Source organism: Camponotus vicinus, unplaced genomic scaffold, assembly GCF_025532165.1.
Source record: "Camponotus vicinus isolate PSW18456_S1 unplaced genomic scaffold, iyCamVici1.0 SCAF_5, whole genome shotgun sequence".
Lineage (NCBI taxonomy): Eukaryota > Metazoa > Arthropoda > Insecta > Hymenoptera > Formicidae > Camponotus > Camponotus vicinus.
In genome coordinates this window covers 18,339,157-18,363,753 of record NW_028141977.1, presented here as the reverse complement: position 1 = coordinate 18,363,753, position 24,597 = coordinate 18,339,157, and the positions used below count along the sequence as shown (strand labels likewise).

General features: G+C 29.1%; 2 long non-coding RNA genes across 2 annotated transcripts; both read left to right on the top strand.

Annotated features, from left to right (window-relative positions):
* Positions 1-20,034: 20,034 nt before the first annotated feature.
* Positions 20,035-21,420, top strand: LOC145971702 (uncharacterized). Its single transcript, XR_014438928.1, has 3 exons — positions 20,035-20,622; positions 21,048-21,117; positions 21,351-21,420. It is a non-coding gene; the product is annotated as an uncharacterized LOC145971702 (long non-coding RNA).
* Positions 21,421-21,691: 271 nt separating this feature from the next.
* LOC145971701 (uncharacterized) lies at positions 21,692-24,358 on the top strand. Its single transcript, XR_014438927.1, has 3 exons — positions 21,692-21,723; positions 22,011-22,120; positions 23,165-24,358. It is a non-coding gene; the product is annotated as an uncharacterized LOC145971701 (long non-coding RNA).
* The last annotated feature ends 239 nt before the right edge of the window (positions 24,359-24,597 follow it).

Sequence of the window (24,597 nt, the reverse complement as noted above, 5' to 3'; positions counted from 1 at the left end):
ATATTTCATATATAAAAAAATAGAAATTTTTTTATTTATCATATTTTTAAAAGTTTATATCTAAGAAATATAAATTATTTTGTAATTACGCAGTTTATAATATTAAAATATATCTATTTAAAAGTAAAAATGTAAAAATTAATTGCGCGCAATAATTAGGTTTAAAATCAATTATTTTGAACATTGCTTTGTATAATAAATGTTCTCTTATCCTTTATATTTTTATTTATCGTTTATATTTGCAAATTTAAATTTATGTACTATATTACAAAATAAATTTCAAATTATGTATTATATTATATATAAAATTATATATAATATAACCCTCCCATGGGGTACACCTTGTCGCGGTGGGAGGGCTTAGTACTTGGATGGTGCCTTGAGGTTTATCTTAAATTTTTCTATTTATGATAAATCTTAAGGAGCCTGAAGAGGAAGCCAAGTACCCTTTCGCGTCGTCGGTGCCGTCAACGTGCCGCGGACGGCAAGCGCTTCATTACCGCGTTTTCGCGTTGTAGTATTCTCGCGTCGTCGCGTTTTCGCGAAACTTTTGGACTTTTTCATATAAAATCCCAATTTCATTTATTGTCACGAGTCTCTACTTCAGATGCCAATTAACTGGGATGTTTCACCGAGTTTGCACACGTTGCTATGCAACGTACACTCGCGCCTTGTGCATCGCGGCACTTGGTGATGCCGGCCGCGCAGAACGTATGTCCAGTACAAAATGTACATGGGCGCGCGGGTTCGAGCTTCGCGCTCGATCGGCTTAGTGATGGTCACGCTCTACTTCGTCAAGTGATTCGGCCCGAATTGTCTAGGACTCGATCGATTGTTCGGAATGGTCGTTAATGTGTCCCTTCTCTTTGCTCGTCTACAGCCACACGCCCAGCGTGTGTTAACCCTGTCGAGGAGTCGAGTGGATTCCCCTAGGCACGATTTTCGCTCGGTAAAAGGGGTTGCCTCCCCATTTTCTAAATTGCTGAATGTTAGCATTTAAAAAATGTGGGTATCCTCTTCTTTTACCGTCTACTAGCCTTGTGTACTGCGCTAGTGATATAGCATCCGTGCGGGTCACCTGAAATCGTGCTTAGCGGGTCCAGGTTCGATATGAGATAGGATAATTATGCGCGAAAAAGAGCTGGTGAACTTCATTTTCCTCTATTTCCGTCAATCGTTTCGTCTTCTTTCCGGTTTGGGCCTAGTCCTTGCTCGTTGTATCGTTGCATTCCCGACCGGTTGGCTCGAAGCTGATTCTCAAAAGTGAAATGGGATTTTCGCTCGTACCGAAACCGGGTGCCGTTAAAAGTATATACATATTAAGTATATACACGCGCGATCAAATATACAATTTTTAATCGCATCGAAATAGTGCGGACATCGTTAAGTATCGCGCGTAAAATAGCGGAAATAGCGATATAAAAATATCGCTCGTGAGTGCGGGAGTGTCGTTGAAAGTATCGCGCGTTAACAACATCAGAGAAGGAGGAGGTCTGGGAGAGACATCAGGCACCGGTAAAGCAACTCTATGGTAAATAAATTATATTACTTATATATAATTATTTATTAATTTCTACGCGAGATTTAAATTAAGTAATTAATCGCGTAATTTAACTTTTTATTTACATGACTTAAACAAGAGAAAAAAGCGAGAAATTTTTACATGAAAACTGTAATCTAAAAGTTTTTACTTTTGAATAGCTTTTAATAGTATTATTAAATCATTAAACTTATTAAAAAGAATTATAATTTATTAATAGAATTATAATTATAAACTTCTTAATAGAAATATTAAATTATTAGTTAATAGTAGAATCTTTTTCAAAATTTATAAAATTGTTTATCTGCTTATTGTTATATGCGTTGGATATAAAATTAAATACATATAATAATAATTTTTTGAAATGTTAATTTTTTGACCGTAACTACAATTGGAATCTTCTTTGTATGTTACAGATCAATGAACTATTGTGAGAGGAGGAGGAGGCCTGGGAGAGGCATCTTGCATCGGCGAAGCAACTTGATGGTGAATATTTATTATTTGTATATCGATTGTTATAAATCGCACAATAAAATATTTGTATATCGATTGTTATAAATCGCACAATAATAGTAGAATCTTTTTCAAAATTTATAAAATTGTTTATCTGCTTATTGTTATATGCGTTGGATATAAAATTAAATACATATAATAATAATTTTTTGAAATGTTAATTTTTTGACCGTAACTACAATTGGAATCTTCTTTGTATGTTACAGATCAATGAACTATTGTGAGAGGAGGAGGAGGCCTGGGAGAGGCATCTTGCATCGGCGAAGCAACTTGATGGTGAATATTTATTATTTGTATATCGATTGTTATAAATCGCACAATAAAATATTTGTATATCGATTGTTATAAATCGCACAATAATAGTAGAATCTTTTTCAAAATTTATAAAATTGTTTATCTGCTTATTGTTATATGCGTTGGATATAAAATTAAATACATATAATAATAATTTTTTGAAATGTTAATTTTTTGACCGTAACTACAATTGGAATCTTCTTTGTATGTTACAGATCAATGAACTATTGTGAGAGGAGGAGGAGGCCTGGGAGAGGCATCTTGCATCGGCGAAGCAACTTGATGGTGAATATTTATTATTTGTATATCGATTGTTATAAATCGCACAATAATTCGTTCTTATAATTTAAAGGAATTAAAGAAAAAATTAAAGAGAAAGATTTTTATAAAAATCATATTAAAAATTTCTATTTAAAAAATAATTTCAAACTTTATAAATTCTTTCCATACGTGTTTATATCTGCTTATTATTTTACACACCGGATATGAAATTCCGCACAATAATAATTTTTTGAAATATTGATTGTATTTTGAGCTGTGTTATAAATGAAGTTTATATTTGCATGTTACAGACGTAGTTTCAATAACGACAACATAGTTTCGATAAAGACAACTCCGTAACTTCAATAACAACCCTGTAACTTCGATAACGACAACTCCGTTATTGCACATCAATGGCCCGGTGAGTGACAAAAACTTTTATTTAATTTTAATGTAACGGATCCATAGAGATTGCAGATGTAGATTGTAGATAAATCCGTTGCCTTAAAATGGATGAGCTAGGATAGTTTAAATTAAATAATTTTTAATAGATTCGTTCGAAATGTAATGCATCACGAAAATATATTGCAGTATTTTAACTATAAAGAAAGAAGATCGAGAAAAGATTATTTTTGTATAAATTTTACCTAATTTATTGAAAAGAACACTAAAAATTTTATCAATTACATCTGATGCTAATTTATTTTTATAACGCGCATTTATCTTATTCACTTATCTTATTTCTAATATCTTATAGCTCATCCATTATAGAATTTGTTGTAGATATTGTTTTTAAGCTTAATATAAAGCCAAATAAATCATTAATGAAATAACTTGTAATATGATAAATGTAATATGATTAATGTTATACACATATTAATTTTATATTTTATTATAAATTGTGTATTACTATAAAAATTTATTATTTATATATATTATTATAATATCAATCAATCTTTATTGGTAATCTGGACAGAGGTTTTTATATTATCAGAATTTTATATATTATACTAGGCTGCTAACAACTAAAGTCAGGATAACCATTTACAATTGGGCAGGATACATATACAGATTAGATTAATATATACATATTATTTCATTTCGCCGGCATTTATTAAAATAAATATAAACTGCAACGAGATAAAAATAAATATAAGCAGTTATAAAATATTAAAATATAGTATTAAAATAAATATACAAGCAATAATTATATAAATTACAATTGCATCTTTCGAGAGTGACAATGTTATGTTAAATTCTGTGATACCCGGAATAAATTCTGCCCAATTATAAACGGTTGCTCTTGTTTTATATTTTACCATATGAAATATGGCCGTGTTAGCACTCTAATACAATATATAGAAATTTGTAATTTGGCTTTATTTCAGTTTAAAAAATGAAATTGAATTTATTTTTAAAAATGCTTTAAAAATAAAATCTAAATTATTTAAATTATTTTTTTCAGGAATATTAAGAAAATTGTACATAATTATTAGTGTTTAAAAAATATCATGAATACATTCTTATGCAAATTACACGAAAAATTATCCAAAGTATACGTATAATAATTATATAATAATAATTTATTAAATTAACATATTTAATTCTATATATTTATTGAAATAATCATAAAAGAGTAACTGTTTGTATTTCCATATCAAAGAGTCATTAATAAATTCGGAAAATTTTTATATATAAATTTTAGATATATATGTATAATTTTATATATTTTAAATTTCATAAATATTTGATTAGAAACTTTACAAATATTGCTAATTTTCGTGTCGGTATTAAATATAAAAAATGTAAAAATGTAAAAATACGATGTTAAATTAATGATTAAATACAAGCTTCACAAAATTTGACGAACGTCTTCGTTATAGAATCGCGGCTCAATTATAAATTTAATGATACACTTTTCGTTAGATTTATCTATTTATGAATTCCATATCGCGCGGAACTGAATATTCATTAAATAAATTATGATAGCGAAAATACCGTGCTCTTTCCGCGTTCTTTTCGCGTTTTTAGACGAGATTGCCGTTTTAATAAAGGATCTTATTGCCGTCCCTCTCAAATAATATTCTTAAATATTGCTAATTAAAAATAAAAAAATATCGAATAAGAGTATAAAGAGTCGATGTTAAGTTAGCGATTAAGTATTAGCATCACAAAATTTAACGATCGCCTTCAATATTATAGAATCGCGCGTTAATTATTATGAATTTAATAATTTATTTTTTCAGTTATTATATTGGTACACTTACGAATTTCGTGCCGGAAAATATTCATTAATAAATTAATAAATTACGGTTGCGAAAACACCGTGTTTTTCCTTCGTTCTTTTCGCGTTCTTAGACGAAATTGCCATTTTAATAAAGGATCTTATCGCTGTCCCTTTCGTGAATTAATATTCCTGAATATTGCGCTAATTAAATAAAAGAAATATGGAATAAGAGTGTGAAGATTCGATGTTAAGTCAACGATTAAATATTAGCTTCATAAAATTAAACGATCACCTTCGATATTATAGAATCGCGAGTTAATTATTATGAATTTAATAATTTGTTTCTTCGGTTATATTTGTGTATTTACGAATTTCGTATCGGAAAATATTTATAAATAAATTAATAAATTACGGTTGCGAAAACACCGTGTTTTTCCCTCGTTCTTTTCGCGTTCTTAGACGAGATTGTCGTTGTAATATAAGAGTCTTATCGTTGTTTTTTTCGTTATGTAAACGTTAATGAAAGTTGCGTGACTCGTACCGCCGAGGAGTCGAAACGATTTTCATCATGGAGAATTATTTCTTATCGGTTTTTGTAAGATCCATTCGCGACGTCTAGTTCGGTGCCTCGTTGAAAATTGGGAATTTTTATTGTAAGATTGGAACTAATCCCAGGTTTTCCTGGCAATTTCCGACAGCAATGATTTCGGTAGTCATTCAACGACGAACGCCATACGCTTCTTTAAAGTCGAATTAATTTAAATAATATATATTTAGATGTGAGAGAAAATGCATCTATTTTTTTCTTCTCGTTAAAAATGTTCTGTCATTATTAGGATTGGTATTATTATTGTCTAATGCCAGAAAGATTTAATAGTAGATTAAATATGGATATAGCGTTGTGTATAAATTTTTATTTTTTAAGTAATTTCATATTGTAATAGTTTTTATTAATTGTTTGATAAAAATGATTACGAACGAATATATTTTATTATTAATTATTAATTATTTCTAGGTACTGGGGATATTAATATTAGTTTTTAGTTTCTTTTAAGAAACTATTTGCAGATATTGGACATCCATCGCCATTTTATAATATTAGTTTTTAGATATATACCATTTTATATATATGTATAATAAAATACATGCACAAATTAACGTATCCAAAATATTTTTATAATTTTTATTAATATTATATATTATATGTACGCGAAATTATACATGAATGTTACATAAAATGTGCGAATACTTAAAAATTTTGAGACGAATCGAATGGGTACCCTTATATCAGCAAGATATTGATTAAAAGAAAAAAATTATTAATTTAAACATTATAAGAATAAGAATTTAGAAAATTAATCTAGAATTAATTATATATTTAAAATTATTTTATTTATTTTATTTTGCACACTATTCGAATTGAAATTTTTTAAATCTTGCTGTTATCGGGTTCGATTCGTCTCGCGCGCGCAAACGGTACCCCAAAATTATTGTGTTCGCACATTTAACACAAACTTCAATGGTGCATGGATTTTATTATTTATAAATATAATCGTTCGTAATCACATTTCTATAAAAAAAATCGTTATATCCATTTAATTTTCAATAAAGAAATATATTTCTTAATAATGAAAGAACATGTTTTCTGACGTGCATATCAATTTCGTGAATAGAAGATAATGACGAGGGAATTGTCGTTGATTTATTACTGAAATCATTGCTATTGGGAATAGTCCGGAAGATCCGGGATTCGTTCCCTCCTACAGTGAAGTTCCCGACGTTCAATGGATCACTTAACTTTTCTTCGCAGATTGATCTTGCGAAATCTGATGAGAAACAAGATGTTAATCGTTCTCCATTTTTAAGATCGCTCCTCTTTTATTGGAATATATTACCGGTATGTCATCCGCGTATCAAATGACGTCGAATTATATTATAAGAATTATGCGCAATCGTATATTTTGAATATTATAGATTTATTTATTCGTGTCTATTGAGGGCGCTTCGATTATCATATTATAAAAATTAATACATGTCGCAATCGGATATTCCGAATATTATCGATTTATTTTATTCGTCGCGTTTTCTCGTAAATTCAAATCGCGATTTATCTTATAAAGATTCGCAAATGACTCGGATAGTGAGAACTATATTGGCAAACATTATAGACATCAAATTGTCTGTCGAAATATCTTCGCATTTATGATAATAATTATATCGCGCGCGATAATAATGTCTATCGAGAAGCGCTTCGGTTATTATATTATAAAAATTAATATAGATATCGCGCAATCGGATATTCCGAATATTACCGATTTATTTATTTGTCGCGTTTTCTCGGGAATTTTAAATCGTGATTTATCTTATAATTTAATCGTTGACTTATACATTGAACCTTTGTTTATCCTTCCACGTCTTTGAATATTGTTTTTAATAGTCCGCGCAAAAGGCGCTAGTAGTGCGAATATTTTTTGCTACTATTTAAAAGACGATCGATAATTTTCTTAATGAATGTTTTAATCGCGATTATTTACAAATTGTGTGATAATTTGAGTGATAATAATATATCGCGCACGCGTCTTGATGATTTCGATTATCATATTATAAAAATTTTCCATTTTATCTTATTTAACTAATCATACGCGAGATAGGATATGTATCTTATTTGACGGCGTTCATATAAAATTGCGTGTTAATCGCAAATAAATCGGATAGTGAATTTTATATTCGCAAATATTACAGACCTCGAATGTCTGTCGATATATATCTTCGCACTTATATGTGACAGCATAATTATATTGCGCGCGTATCTATTGAGGACTTCGCGATTATTATATTATAAAAATTATACGTATCGAATATTCCGTGTATTATCAATTTATTTATTCGTCGCGTTTTCTCACGAATTTTAAATCACGATTTATCTAACTTAATCGCTGACTTACATCGAAACTTTGTCTATCTTTCCACGTGTTTGAATATTGTCTTTTATAGTCTGCGCTAGTAGTGCAAATATTTTTTTTCTACTATTTAAATAGACGATAATTTTATTAATGATTAATCGCGACTATTTAAATCATTATATAAATCTTATTAAACTCTACTAATACATCGACAATTAGAGATATAGTTAGATAGTTAAATTATTAGAGAGGGACTTTGATAAAATCATTCGTTCCGTTATTCTCTATTAAGCGTGACGAACAACGCGATTTTTTAATTATATGTTAATTATATTCAAAATTGTAAAGTCTTAAGATTCATTTTATTTCATTTAACTAATCATGCGCGAGATGCAACATGTATTTTCAATATGTATTTTTTCAATCGCGACATTTATATAAAATAGCGTATTAATCGCAAATAAATCGCAAATAAATTCGCGAATATTACAGACCTTAAATGTCTGTCGAAATATCTTCGCACTTGTGTGTGATAGTAATTATATCGCGCGTGTCTATAGCGGCACCGATTATATTATAAAAATTATACATATCGCAATCGAATATTCCGAATATTGTCGATTTATTTATTTGTCGCGTCTTCTCGCGAATTGTAAATCGTGATTTATCTTCTAAAAATTCGCAAATAAATCAGACAATAAATTCTATATTAGCAAATATTATAGATCTCGAAATATCTTCGTATTTGTTTGATAATAATTTCGTCGCGCGCTGTCTATCGACGGTTTCAATTTTCATATTATACAAAAATTATGCGTATCGTAATCGAATATTCCTAATATTATCGATTTATTTATTCGTTATTTTTTCTCGCAAATTTTAAATCGTCATTTATCTTGTATTTAAATCACTGATTTATAATCGACGCTTGCTCTATCTTTTCGCGTTTTGAATATTGATAACCTACATAAAATGCGCCAGTAATGCAAATACTTTTCTCTACAATCAAAAAAACGATCAATAATTTTATTAATGACTCTTTTGATTACGATTATTTACGTTTAAACGTTATTTATATAAAACTAATTTCTATTCTTAAATTTTATTATTGTATGTCAATTATTAATAATAAATATCGCGTAATTCATCATTGCTAATCAGTCTTGTTTGGACTATGTAGAAATTTTTAATAAATTTTATATTATTCATATATTTTGGATACCTTCGTGTAATTCTTTGTAATAAATTAAAATTATTTTTAAAAAATTAAATTGAATTTAGTTTTTAAAAAGTTTTAAAAATGAAATTTAAATTATCAAAATTATTTTCAAGAAGATTCAACAAATTGTATAATTATAAATGTTCAAGATATATTTTAAAAATTAAAAATATATCATATATATGTGTAAATTAATATATAGCTATAATATTAAGTCCAAATATTGATGCTATTAATATCAAATTATTTATGTTATTAAACATTTGAATAAATCGAGTACATATATTTGATATTGATAACATCATAAATTGTATTTTGTAAATTGTAACTAGTTATAATTGTATATTAATTATAATCCAATATTGATATTTTTAATTATTGACATAGTTTTGTATAAAATACAATTATAACTATAATGATATTACATAAAATTGTATTTACGATTTTAAATTACGTGAATACATTCTTATGTAAATTACACGAAAAATAATTGAAAGTATACGTATAACGATTATATAATATTAATGTAAAAATTCGATACCAAATTAATGATCGAATATAAGCTTTACAAAATTTGACGAACGCCTTCGTTATAGAATCGCGATTCAATTATTATAAATTTAATGATATGCTTTTCGTTAGATTTATCTATTTATGAATTTCATGTCACGCGGAACTGAATACTCGTATTCGTAAAATAAATTAATAAATTATGATTGCGAAATTCCGTGCTCTTTCCGCGTTCTTTTCGCGTAATTATACAAGATTATCGTTTTAACAAAAGAATTTTATCCCTGTCCCTCTCGTCAGATAATATTCCTAAATATTGCTATTTAAATATAAAGAAATATCGAATAAGAGAGTGAAGATTCGATGTGATAAGTCAACGATTAAATATTAGCTTCACAAAATTTATCGCGATAACCTTCGCTATTAAAGAATCGCGAATTAATTATTATGAATTTAATAATTTGTTTCTTCAGTTATATTTATATTTACGAATTTCGTATCGGAAAATATTCATAAATAAATTAATAAATTACGGTTGCGAAAACACGGTGTTTTTCCCGCATTCTTTTCGCATTCTTAGACGAGATTGTCGTTGTTCCTTTCATTAAATAAACGTTAATGAAAGTTGCGTGGCTCGTACCGCCGAGGAGTCGAAACGATTTTCATCATGGAGAATTTTTTCTCATCGGTTCTTGTGAGATCCATTCGCGACGTCTAGTTCGGTGCCCTGTTGAAAATTGGGAATTTTTATTGTAAGATCCCACAATGGCTCTTATGTGGCACGTGCATTTAATGCGTTGAACGCATTGCGTCGTCGGTGCCGTCAACGTGTCGCGGACGGCGGCGTCTCGTTACCGCGTTTTCGCGTTTAGCTTTCTCGCGTCATCGCGTTTTCGCGAAACTTTTGGACTTTTTCATATAAAATCCCAATTTCATTTATTGTCACGAGTCTCTACTTCCGATGCCAATTAACTGGGATGTTTCACCGAGTTTGCACACGTTGCTATGCAACGTACACTCGCGCCTTGTGCATCGCGGCACTTGGTGATGCCGGCCGCGCAGAACGTATGTCCAGTACAAAATGTACATGGGCGCGCGGGTTCGAGCTTCGCGCTCGATCGGCTTAGTGATGGTCACGCTCTACTTCGTCAAGTGATTCGGCCCGAATTGTCTAGGACTCGATCGATTGTTCGGAATGGTCGTTAATGGGTCCCTTCTCTTTGCTCGTCTACGGCCACACGCCCAGCGTGTGTTAACCCTGTCGAGGAGTCGAGTGGATTCCCCTAGGCACGATTTTCGCTCGGTAAAAGGGGTTGCCTCCCCATTTTCTAAATTGCTGAATGTTAGCATTTAAAAAATGTGGGTATCCTCTTCTTTTACCGTCTACTAGCCTTGTGTACTGCGCTAGTGATATAGCATCCGTGCGGGTCACCTGAAATCGTGCTTAGCGGGTCCAGGTTCGATACGAGATAGGATAATTATGCGCGAAAAAGAGCTGGTGAACTTCATTTTCCTCTATTTCCGTCAATCGTTTCGTCTTCTTTCCGGTTCGGGCCTAGTCCTTGCTCGTTGTATCGTTGCATTCCCGACCGGTTGGCTCGAAGCTGATTTTCGCAAGTGAAATGGGATTTTCGCTCGTACCGAAACCGGGAATGCTGTCCAAAGTATATACATATTAAGTATATACATCGCGCGATCAAATATAAAAATTATATGTATCGTGATCAAATATTCCGCATATTATCGACTTATTTATTCGTCGCGTTTTCTCGTGAATTCAAATCGTGATTTATCTTATAAAGATTCGCAAATGACTCGGACAGTGAGTACTATATTCGTAAACATTACAGACATCAAATTGTCTGTCGAAATATCTTCGCATTTATGTGATAATAATTATATCGCGCGCGATAATAATGTCTATTGAGGGCGCTTTGATTATTATATTATAAAAGATATACATATCGCAATCGGATATTTCGAATATTATCGATTTATTTAGTCGTCGCGTTTTCTCGAGAATTTTAAATCGCGATTTATCTTATTACTTAATATTATCTTAATTTAATCGTTGACTTGTACGTCGAAGCTTTGTCTATCTTTCCACGTGTTTGAATATTGTCTTTTATAGTCTGCGCTAATAGTGCAAATATTTTTCTTTACTATTTAAAAAGACGATAATTTTATTAATGATTAATCGCGATTGTTTAAATCATTATTTAAATCTTATTAAACTCTACTAATACATCGACAGTTAGAGATATAGTTAGATAGTTAAATTATTAGAGAGGGACTTTGATAAAATCATTCGTTCCGTTATTCCCTATTAAACGTGGCGAACAACGCGATTTTTTAATTATATGTTAATTACATTTAAAATATGTAAAGTCTTAAGATTCATTTTATTTCATTTAACTAATTATGCGCGAGATGCAATATTTATTTTCAACATGTATTTTTTCAATCGCGACATTTATATAAAATAGACATTTATATTAATCGCAAATAAATTCGCAAATATTACAGACCTTAAATGTCTGTTGAAATGTCTTCGCACTTGTGTGTGATAGTAATTATATCGCGCGTGTTTATTAGGGCTCCGATTATATTATAAAAATTATACATACCGCAATCAAATATTCCGAATATTGTCGATTTATTTATTTGTCGCGTCTTCTCGGAAATTGTAAATCGCGATATATCTTCTAAAAATTCACAAATATATGAGACAATAAATTCTATATCCGCAAATATTATAGATCTCAAATATCTCGAAATATCTTCGCATTTGTTTGATAATAATTATGTCGCGCGCTGTCTGTTGACGGTTTCGATTATCATATTACAAAAATTATGCCTATTGTAATCGAATATTCCTTATATTATCGATTTATTTATTCGTTATCGTATTTATCCGTTTTCTCACGAATTTTAAATCGTTATTGATCTTGTATTTTAATGTATTTTGACTTACATCGAAGCTTGATCTATCTTTTCGCGTTTTGAATAAAATTCTATTATGTCGATTAATAATAATAAATATCGCGTAATTCATCATCGCTAATCAGTCTTGTTTGTAGAACTTTTTAATAAATTTTATAGTATACGTATATTTTAAATACTTTCGTGTAATTCTTTGTAATAAATTAAAATTGTTTTTAAAAAATTAAATGTAATTTATTTTTAAAAATATTTTAAAAATGAAATTTAAATTATCAGTTATTTTCAAAAAGATAAAACAAATTGCATAATTGTAAATGTTCAAAATATATTTTAACATGTTATATTTTATTTAAAAAATTAAAAATTAAATATATAATTTACACATATATGTGATATATAATATTAAGTCCAAATGTTAATGCTGTCAATATCAAATTATTTATGTTATTAAACATTTGATAATAAAACGAATCCATTTATTTGATATTGATAACATCATAAATTCTATTTTGTAAGTTGTAATTTGTAAGTAGTAAATTGTGTTTTATAAATTGTAAATAGTTATAATTGTATATTAATTATAATTTAATATTGATATTTTTAATTATTGATATTTTTGATATTGATATTTAATATTGATATTTTTATTTTATTGAGATAATTGTGTATAAAATACAATTATAACTATAATTATATTATATAAAATTGTATTTAAGATTGTCAATTATATCAATGCATTCTTATGTAAATTACAGGAAAAATGGTCGAAAGTATACGTATAATGGTTATATAATAGTAATTTGTTAAATTAACATATTTGTTTCTATAGTACATATTTTTGAAATATTCATAAAAGAGTAACTATTTATATATTCATATCAAAGAATCATTAATAAATTCGGGAAATTTTTATATGAAATGTAAAAATTCGATGCTAAATTAATGATTAAATGTAAGCTTTATAAAATATGACGAACGTCTTCGTTATAGAATCGCGAGTCAATTATTATAAATTTAATGATATACTTTTCGTTAGATTTATCTATTTATGAATTCCATATTGCGCGGAACTGAATACTCGTCTTCGTAAAATAAATGAATAAATTATGATTACGAAAATACCGTGCATTTCCGCGTTCTTTTCGCGTTGTTTTCGCGTTCTTATACAAAATTATTGTTTTAACAAAAGAATTTTCCCTCTCGTTAGATAATATTCCTAAATATTGCTAATTATATATAAAGAAATATCGAATAAGTGAAGATTCGATGTTATAAGTCAACGATTAAATATTAGCTTCACAGAATTTAACGATCACCTTCGATATTATAAAATCGCGAGTTAATTATTATGAATTTAATAATTTGTTTCTTCGGTTATATTTGTGTATTTACGAATTTCGTATCGGAAAATATTTATAAATAAATTAATAAATTACGGTTGCGAAAACACCGTGCTTTTCCCTCGTTCTCTTCGCGTTCTTAGACGAGATTATCGTTTTAATAAAAGAGTAATCGTTGTTCTTTTCGTTAGGTAAACGTTAATGAAAGTTGCGTGATTCGTACCACCGAGGAGTCGAAACGATTTTCATCATGGAGAATTATTTCTTATCGGTTTTTGTAAGATCCATTCGCGACGTCTAGTTCGGTGCCCCGTTGAAAATTGGGAATTTTTATTGTAAGATTGGAACTAATCCCAGGTTTTCCTGGCAATTTCCGACAGCAATGATTTCGGTAGTCATTCAACGACGAACGCCATACGCTTCTTTAAAGTCGAATTAATTTAAATAATATATATTTAGATGTGAGAGAAAATGCATCTATTTTTTTCTTCTCGTTAAAAGTGTTCTGTCATTATTAGGATTGGTATTATTATTGTCTAATGCCAGAAAGATTTAATAGTAGATTAAATATGGATATAGCGTTGTGTATAAATTTTTATTTTTCAAGTAATTTCATATTGTAATAGTTTTTATTAATTGTTTGATAAAAATGATTACGAACGAATATATTTTATTATTAATTATTAATTATTTCTAGGTACTGGGGATATTAATATTAGTTTTTAGTTTCTTTTAAGAAACTATTTGCAGGTATTGGACATCCATCGCCATTTTAGAATATTAGTTTTTAGATATATACCATTTTATATATATGTATAATAAAATACATGCACAAATTAACGTATCCAAAATATTTTTATAATTTTTATTAATATTATATATTATATATACGCGAAATTATACATGAATGTTACATAAAATGTGCGAATACTTAAAAATTTTGAGACGAATCGAATGGGTACCCTTATATCAGCAAGATATTGATTAAAAGAAAAAAATTATTAATTTAAACATTATAAGAATAAGAAAATTTTAGAAAATTAATCTAGAATTAATTATATATTTAAAATTATTTGATTTATTTTATTTTGCACACTATTCTAATTGAAATTTTTTAAATCTTGCTGTTATCGGGTTCGATTCGTCTCGCGCGCGCAAACGGTACCCCAAAATTATTGTGTTCGCACATTTAACACAAACTCCAATGGTGCATGGATTTTATTATTTATAAATATAATCGTTCGTAATCACATTTCTATAAAAATTGCTATATCCATTTAATTTTTAATAAAGAAATATATTTCTTAATAATGGAAGAACATGTTTTTTTCTGACGTGAATATCAATTTCGTGAATCGAAGATAATGACGAGGGAATTGTCGTTGATTTATTACTGAAATCATTGCTATTGGGAATAGTCCGGAAGATCCGAGATTCGTTCCCTCCTACAGTGAAGTTCCCGACGTTCAATGGATCACTTAACTTTTTTTCGCAGATTGATCTTGCGAAATCTGATGAGAAACAAGATGCTAATCGTTTTCCATTTTTAAGATCGCTCCTCTTTTTATCGCATATTACCGGTATATCACCCGCGTATTTGATAACTTCGATTATTATATTATAAAAATTATATGCAATTAAATATTTGAAATATTATCGATTTATTTATTCGTCGCGTTTTCTCGTGAATTCAAGTCGCGATTTATCTTATAAAGGATTCGCAAATGAATCGGACAGTGAGTACTATATTCGTAAACATTATACACATCAAATTGTCTGTCGAAATATTTTCGCATTTATATGATATTAATTATATCGCGCGCGATAATAATGTCTATTGAGGGCGCTTCGATTATTATATTATAAAAGATATACATATCGCAATCGGATATTCCAGATATTATCGATTTAATTATTCGTCGGGAATTTTAAATCGCGATTTATTTTATAATTTAATATTTTATAATTTAATCGTTGACTTACATCGAATCTTTGTCTATCTTTCCACGTCTTTGAATATTGTCTTTAATAGTCCGCGCAAAATGCACCAATAATGCAAATACTTTCTCCTACAATCGAAGAAACGATCAATAATTTTATTAATGACTTTTTTGATCATGATTATTTACGTTTATACGTTATTTATATAAATCTAATTAAATTCTATTAAATTCTATTATTGTATGTCGATTATTAATAATAAATATCGCGTAATTAATCATCACTAATCAGTCTTGTCTGGTCTATATAAAAATTTTTAGTAAATTTTATATTATACGTATACTTTGGACACTTTCGTGTAATTCTGTATAATAAATTTTATTTTGTATTAAATTTCAAATATTTTATATTAAATTTGTATTATATTTTGTAATATACATTGTATATTATATATTCTGTATTAAATTTTGTAATATATTTTGTAATATATTTTGTAATATATATATTTGTAATGTAATTATTTTTATACTACATAATTTAATATTTTGTAATGTGTTTTTTATGTAAATTGCAAATTATTATTATAATTTACGTTGTATACATTATAATTATGTAATATATATTTTATATATGTATTATATTCTCTGTTTGGAAACTCTGTATTAAAAGAAAATAAAAATAAAATAAAAATTTTCCTCCTCAATGTATCTCCCCACCTTAACGAAGACATTTGCTGGGTGAGGAGGTTTCAGTACTCTTATGAACCTGAGAGCTATGCCGGCGGTAACATACGCTGATATTCATATTCTTATATTTAAATTCATTTTAATAATGATCTTAGATCGCGTCTTAAGATTCCGTACAGTTATTAAAATAGTTGTGTAACAATTTCCAACGTATGGGCACACACATACAGGTAAGTACGTATAGGTAAGTAATTTATAAAAATTATTTATCACGTTTATATATTATTTTCAAAATAATGATTTAATTGTTTTATAAATAATCAATTAAATAATCTATAAATATTAAAATTCTTCATTAATATTTCGCGTGTATAATATATAATGCATAGAATATTTCGGCAACGAATTACCAATAATATGTTCAGCTTTGTTGATATAAACAGTAACGCGTTATTGTTTACATATTACGGTCTCGTTGTCATGTGTGTGTGTGTGTGTGTGTGTGTATGCGTGTGTGTGTGTGTATAGATGTAAAAATGTTTTAAGGCTTCAAAATTACAGTTATATTAAATTTTAAGATTACCTTTGATTAAATAAATCCCAGTATGGGTCCTAGGTGATTGTGCGAATAGTTCCCAGAGACCGGATATTAGTGTTCAAAGATGAGTCGTCTGAGAGATTTTTTAGTTGCCCAACACTACCCCATCAGATCCGATCGATGCGCTATAAAGTGTATTTCTCCCTGCGCGAAAAAACAAAATTGAATTAATTAATACATTATTCAAAAACAATCGAATAAATTCAAATAATTAGCTCCGTGATGAATTGTTTAATAAATAATCAAATTTAATCAATAAATTAAAATCTAATAATTTAATATTCCGCTCGTGTATATTTTATAGTATATAAAATATTTCGACGAATTATCAATAACATAATGGTCGACTTTTACAACGTAAACAATAGCGTGCTATTGTTTGTATGTTATGGTTTTGTTATCATTTGCTCGGTGACATTCGAGCAGTAAAGTAATGATGCGAAATGCTTTGTATGTTAATTAATTGTTTAATAAATAATCGTTTAATTAATCTATAAATTGAAAAACTTCTACAATTTAATATTTTCATGTATATATTATAGTACGTAAAATATTTCGGCAACGAATTATCAATAACACGGTGTTCGACTTTTGACAATATAAACAATAGCACACTATTATTAATATGTTACGGCTTTGTTATCATTCGCACGGTGATACTCGAGCAATAAAGTGGTACGAAACGCTTCGCATATTATCGAATTTCTTTCTAAATACGATTACGATTAATATCGAAACAATTTGATATAATTATTAATAATTAAAAATTAATTAACTTATGAAAAACGACATAAAATTGTATCGCAGCGATAAATCCTTATCGAATCGTAATCATTAATTACTGCGAATAACAATTGAAACAAAGGATACATAAAAGGGGATAAAAGAATTAATTTTGTTATAATCTTTCGATTATTAATGCTTATTATAATAATTTCTCTAACGATACTTATTAAAATTAAATATATTTCGATCAATTTTAAATTTTCTTAATCGGCAATCACTCATAGAATATTTCAACGACGAATTATAACAATAACATAGTATAAGTCGGCCTTGGCGATATAAACAGTATCGCGATAATGTTTATGATACGATCATTCGCACAGTATCCTTGAACAATAAAGTAGTGACGTTTCATATATTATCAAATTCTTCCTTTCCATAGTCAACCTTGGCGATATAAACAGTACCGCGGTAATGTTTCTGACTTACGATCATTCGCTCAGTGGCTCTCGAGCAGTGAGGTAGTGATGTGAGACGTTCCATATATTATCAAATTCTTTCTCTAACGACAATTGCAAGTGCAACGAGAAACTTTTCGTGAGTGAGTGTAAGTGCAACGAGGAGTTCAATCGAGTGTAACGAGGATTGAAGTGCCACGAGGAAAAAGCGAAGAAAGCAAAAGAAAAAAGGAGATCTTGGAAATGGATGGATCAATAAGATATGATGTAAGTCATTAATATTTTAATTATTTATTACATTAATTATTTATTATATTGTTGCGTCCCCGCGTCCCATCCCCTTGGATGTATTCGTCACCCGTTGAATTCTTTCGGCGGGAAGTACGTCGACGGAACAAGATTGTTTCCGCGCGCGTTGTCAAGATGTTATAAACAACGACTGTCAGAGAGTCTGAGCCCAGCTGTCAAACTGTGCGGACGCGCGTCTATCTCTGATCCGTTTTACGATTATTCTGAATTTTTCTGAAGCGTGTGTCGATCGATTGTGTCACACGCGTTCGATATATATCGTTTCGCGGACGCAACAATGTATAAATTATTTATCAATAGTATATATTGTTGTATAACAACGACGGTCAGCTGAGTCGAAGGATAGCTGTCAAGCTATTCTTCCGGACGCGTTTTACATTACGGGTCGTTAACGCGAGATTTCCCCTGTTATTATTTGTTGTTTGTGTATTCTGTGTTTCTAATTAAAATTCTTAATTTCCGTTAAGAGTGTCTTGTTATTTTACGCGGTACGCGAGTGCCCGATTGTGTTGAACGCGCTTCGATATCTCGAAGTCGCCGCCGCGGATGTAACAATATATTGAAAATTTATATATTTCTCGTTTGGTTTTATTTCTTTAATTGTGATTCAATAGTGATTTTAAATTGTAATATAGGAAAAATAGAAAAAAATACAAATTTTTTTATTTATCATATTTTTAAAAGTTTATATCTAAGAAATATAAATTATTTTGTAATATGCAATTTATAACATTAAAATATATCTATTTAAAAGTAAAAATGTAAAAATTAATTGCGCGCAATAATTAGTTTTAAAATCAATTATTTTGAACATTGCTTTATATAATAGATTTTCTCTTATCTTTTATATTTTTATTTATCGTTTATATTTGCGAATTAAAATTTATATAGTATGTTACAAAATAAATTATATATTATATTATATATAAAATTATATATAATATAACCCTCCCATGGGGTACACCTTGTCGCGGTGGGAGGGCTTAGTACTTGGATGGTGCCTTGAGGTTTATCTTAAATTTTTCTATTTATGATAAATCTTAAGGAGCCTGAAGAGGAAGCCAAGTACCCTTTCGCGTCGTCGGTGCCGTCAACGTGCCGCGGACGGCAAGCGCTTCGTTACCGCGTTTTCGCGTTGTAGTATTCTCGCGTCGTCGCGTTTTCGCGAAACTTTTGGACTTTTTCATATAAAATCCCAATTTCATTTATTGTCACGAGTCTCTACTTCAGATGCCAATTAACTGGGATGTTTCACCGAGTTTGCACACGTTGCTATGCAACGTACACTCGCGCCTTGTGCATCGCGGCACTTGGTGATGCCGGCCGCGCAGAACGTATGTCCAGTACAAAATGTACATGGGCGCGCGGGTTCGAGCTTCGCGCTCGATCGGCTTAGTGATGGTCACGCTCTACTTCGTCAAGTGATTCGGCCCGAATTGTCTAGGACTCGATCGATTGTTCGGAATGGTCGTTAATGTGTCCCTTCTCTTTGCTCGTCTACAGCCACACGCCCAGCGTGTGTTAACCCTGTCGAGGAGTCGAGTGGATTCCCCTAGGCACGATTTTCGCTCGGTAAAAGGGGTTGCCTCCCCATTTTCTAAATTGCTGAATGTTAGCATTTAAAAAATGTGGGTATCCTCTTCTTTTACCGTCTACTAGCCTTGTGTACTGCGCTAGTGATATAGCATCCGTGCGGGTCACCTGAAATCGTGCTTAGCGGGTCCAGGTTCGATATGAGATAGGATAATTATGCGCGAAAAAGAGCTGGTGAACTTCATTTTCCTCTATTTCCGTCAATCGTTTCGTCTTCTTTCCGGTTTGGGCCTAGTCCTTGCTCGTTGTATCGTTGCATTCCCGACCGGTTGACTCGAAGCTGATTCTCAAAAGTGAAATGGGATTTTCGCTCGTACCGAAACCGGGTGCCGTTAAAAGTATATACATATTAAGTATATACACGCGCGATCAAATATACAATTTTTAATCGCATCGAAATAGTGCGGACATCGTTAAGTATCGCGCGTAAAATAGCGGAAATAGCGATATAAAAATATCGCTCGTGAGTGCGGGAGTGTCGTTGAAAGTATCGCGCGTTAACAACATCAGAGAAGGAGGAGGTCTGGGAGAGACATCAGGCACCGGTAAAGCAACTCTATGGTAAATAAATTATATTACTTATATATAATTATTTATTAATTTCTACGCGAGATTTAAATTAAGTAATTAATCGCGTAATTTAACTTTTTATTTACATGACTTAAACAAGAGAAAAAAGCGAGAAATTTTTACATGAAAACTGTAATCTAAAAGTTTTTACTTTTGAATAGCTTTTAATAGTATTATTAAATCATTAAACTTATTAAAAAGAATTATAATTTATTAATAGAATTATAATTATAAACTTCTTAATAGAAATATTAAATTATTAGTTAATAGTAGAATCTTTTTCAAAATTTATAAAATTGTTTATCTGCTTATTGTTATATGCGTTGGATATAAAATTAAATACATATAATAATAATTTTTTGAAATGTTAATTTTTTGACCGTAACTACAATTGGAATCTTCTTTGTATGTTACAGATCAATGAACTATTGTAAGAGGAGGAGGAGGCCTGGGAGAGGCATCTTGCATCGGCGAAGCAACTTGATGGTGAATATTTATTATTTGTATATCGATTGTTATAAATCGCACAATAAAATATTTGTATATCGATTGTTATAAATCGCACAATAATAGTAGAATCTTTTTCAAAATTTATAAAATTGTTTATCTGCTTATTGTTATATGCGTTGGATATAAAATTAAATACATATAATAATAATTTTTTGAAATGTTAATTTTTTGACCGTAACTACAATTGGAATCTTCTTTGTATGTTACAGATCAATGAACTATTGTGAGAGGAGGAGGAGGCCTGGGAGAGGCATCTTGCATCGGCGAAGCAACTTGATGGTGAATATTTATTATTTGTATATCGATTGTTATAAATCGCACAATAAAATATTTGTATATCGATTGTTATAAATCGCACAATAATAGTAGAATCTTTTTCAAAATTTATAAAATTGTTTATCTGCTTATTGTTATATGCGTTGGATATAAAATTAAATACATATAATAATAATTTTTTGAAATGTTAATTTTTTGACCGTAACTACAATTGGAATCTTCTTTGTATGTTACAGATCAATGAACTATTGTGAGAGGAGGAGGAGGCCTGGGAGAGGCATCTTGCATCGGCGAAGCAACTTGATGGTGAATATTTATTATTTGTATATCGATTGTTATAAATCGCACAATAATTCGTTCTTATAATTTAAAGGAATTAAAGAAAAAATTAAAGAGAAAGATTTTTATAAAAATCATATTAAAAATTTCTATTTAAAAAATAATTTCAAACTTTATAAATTCTTTCCATACGTGTTTATATCTGCTTATTATTTTACACACCGGATATGAAATTCCGCACAATAATAATTTTTTGAAATATTGATTGTATTTTGAGCTGTGTTATAAATGAATTTTATATTTGCATGTTACAGACGTAGTTTCAATAACGACAACATAGTTTCGATAAAGACAACTCCGTAACTTCAATAACAACCCTGTAACTTCGATAACGACAACTCCGTTATTGCACATCAATGGCCCGGTGAGTGACAAAAACTTTTATTTAATTTTAATGTAACGGATCCATAGAGATTGCAGATGTAGATTGTAGATAAATCTGTTGCCTTAAAATGGATGAGCTAGGATAGTTTAAATTAAATAATTTTTAATAGATTCGTTCGAAATGTAATGCATCACGAAAATATATTGCAGTATTTTAACTATAAAGAAAGAAGATCGAGAAAAGATTATTTTTGTATAAATTTTACCTAATTTATTGAAAAGAACACTAAAAATTTTATCAATTACATCTGATGCTAATTTATTTTTATAACGCGCATTTATCTTATTCACTTATCTTATTTCTAATATCTTATAGCTCATCCATTATAGAATTTGTTGTAGATATTGTTTTTAAGCTTAATATAAAGCCAAATAAATCATTAATGAAATAACTTGTAATATGATAAATGTAATATGATTAATGTTATACACATATTAATTTTATATTTTATTATAAATTGTGTATTACTATAAAAATTTATTATTTATATATATTATTATAATATCAATCAATCTTTATTGGTAATCTGGACAGAGATTTTTATATTATCAGAATTTTATATATTATACTAGGCTGCTAACAACTAAAGTCAGGATAACCATTTACAATTGGGCAGGATACATATACAGATTAGATTAATATATACATATTATTTCATTTCGCCGGCATTTATTAAAATAAATATAAACTGCAACGAGATAAAAATAAATATAAGCAGTTATAAAATATTAAAATATAGTATTAAAATAAATATACAAGCAATAATTATATAAATTACAATTGCATCTTTCGAGAGTGACAGTGTTATGTTAAATTCTGTGATACCCGGAATAAATTCTGCCCAATTATAAACGGTTGCTCTTGTTTTATATTTTACCATATGAAATATGGCCGTGTTAGCACTCTAATACAATATATAGAAATTTGTAATTTGGCTTTATTTCAGTTTAAAAAATGAAATTGAATTTATTTTTAAAAATGCTTTAAAAATAAAATCTAAATTATTTAAATTATTTTTTTCAGGAATATTAAGAAAATTGTACATAATTATTAGTGTTTAAAAAATATCATGAATACATTCTTATGCAAATTACACGAAAAATTATCCAAAGTATACGTATAATAATTATATAATAATAATTTATTAAATTAACATATTTAATTCTATATATTTATTGAAATAATCATAAAAGAGTAACTGTTTGTATTTCCATATCAAAGAGTCATTAATAAATTCGGAAAATTTTTATATATAAATTTTAGATATATATGTATAATTTTATATATTTTAAATTTCATAAATATTTGATTAGAAACTTTACAAATATTGCTAATTTTCGTGTCGGTATTAAATATAAAAAATGTAAAAATGTAAAAATACGATGTTAAATTAATGATTAAATACAAGCTTCACAAAATTTGACGAACGTCTTCGTTATAGAATCGCGGCTCAATTATAAATTTAATGATACACTTTTCGTTAGATTTATCTATTTATGAATTCCATATCGCGCGGAACTGAATATTCATTAAATAAATTATGATAGCGAAAATACCGTGCTCTTTCCGCGTTCTTTTCGCGTTTTTAGACGAGATTGCCGTTTTAATAAAGGATCTTATTGCCGTCCCTCTCAAATAATATTCTTAAATATTGCTAATTAAAAATAAAAAAATATCGAATAAGAGTATAAAGAGTCGATGTTAAGTTAGCGATTAAGTATTAGCATCACAAAATTTAACGATCGCCTTCAATATTATAGAATCGCGCGTTAATTATTATGAATTTAATAATTTATTTTTTCAGTTATTATATTGGTACACTTACGAATTTCGTGCCGGAAAATATTCATTAATAAATTAATAAATTACGGTTGCGAAAACACCGTGTTTTTCCTTCGTTCTTTTCGCGTTCTTAGACGAAATTGCCATTTTAATAAAGGATCTTATCGCTGTCCCTTTCGTGAATTAATATTCCTGAATATTGCGCTAATTAAATAAAAGAAATATGGAATAAGAGTGTGAAGATTCGATGTTAAGTCAACGATTAAATATTAGCTTCATAAAATTAAACGATCACCTTCGATATTATAGAATCGCGAGTTAATTATTATGAATTTAATAATTTGTTTCTTCGGTTATATTTGTGTATTTACGAATTTCGTATCGGAAAATATTTATAAATAAATTAATAAATTACGGTTGCGAAAACACCGTGTTTTTCCCTCGTTCTTTTCGCGTTCTTAGACGAGATTGTCGTTGTAATATAAGAGTCTTATCGTTGTTTTTTTCGTTATGTAAACGTTAATGAAAGTTGCGTGACTCGTACCGCCGAGGAGTCGAAACGATTTTCATCATGGAGAATTATTTCTTATCGGTTTTTGTAAGATCCATTCGCGACGTCTAGTTCGGTGCCTCGTTGAAAATTGGGAATTTTTATTGTAAGATTGGAACTAATC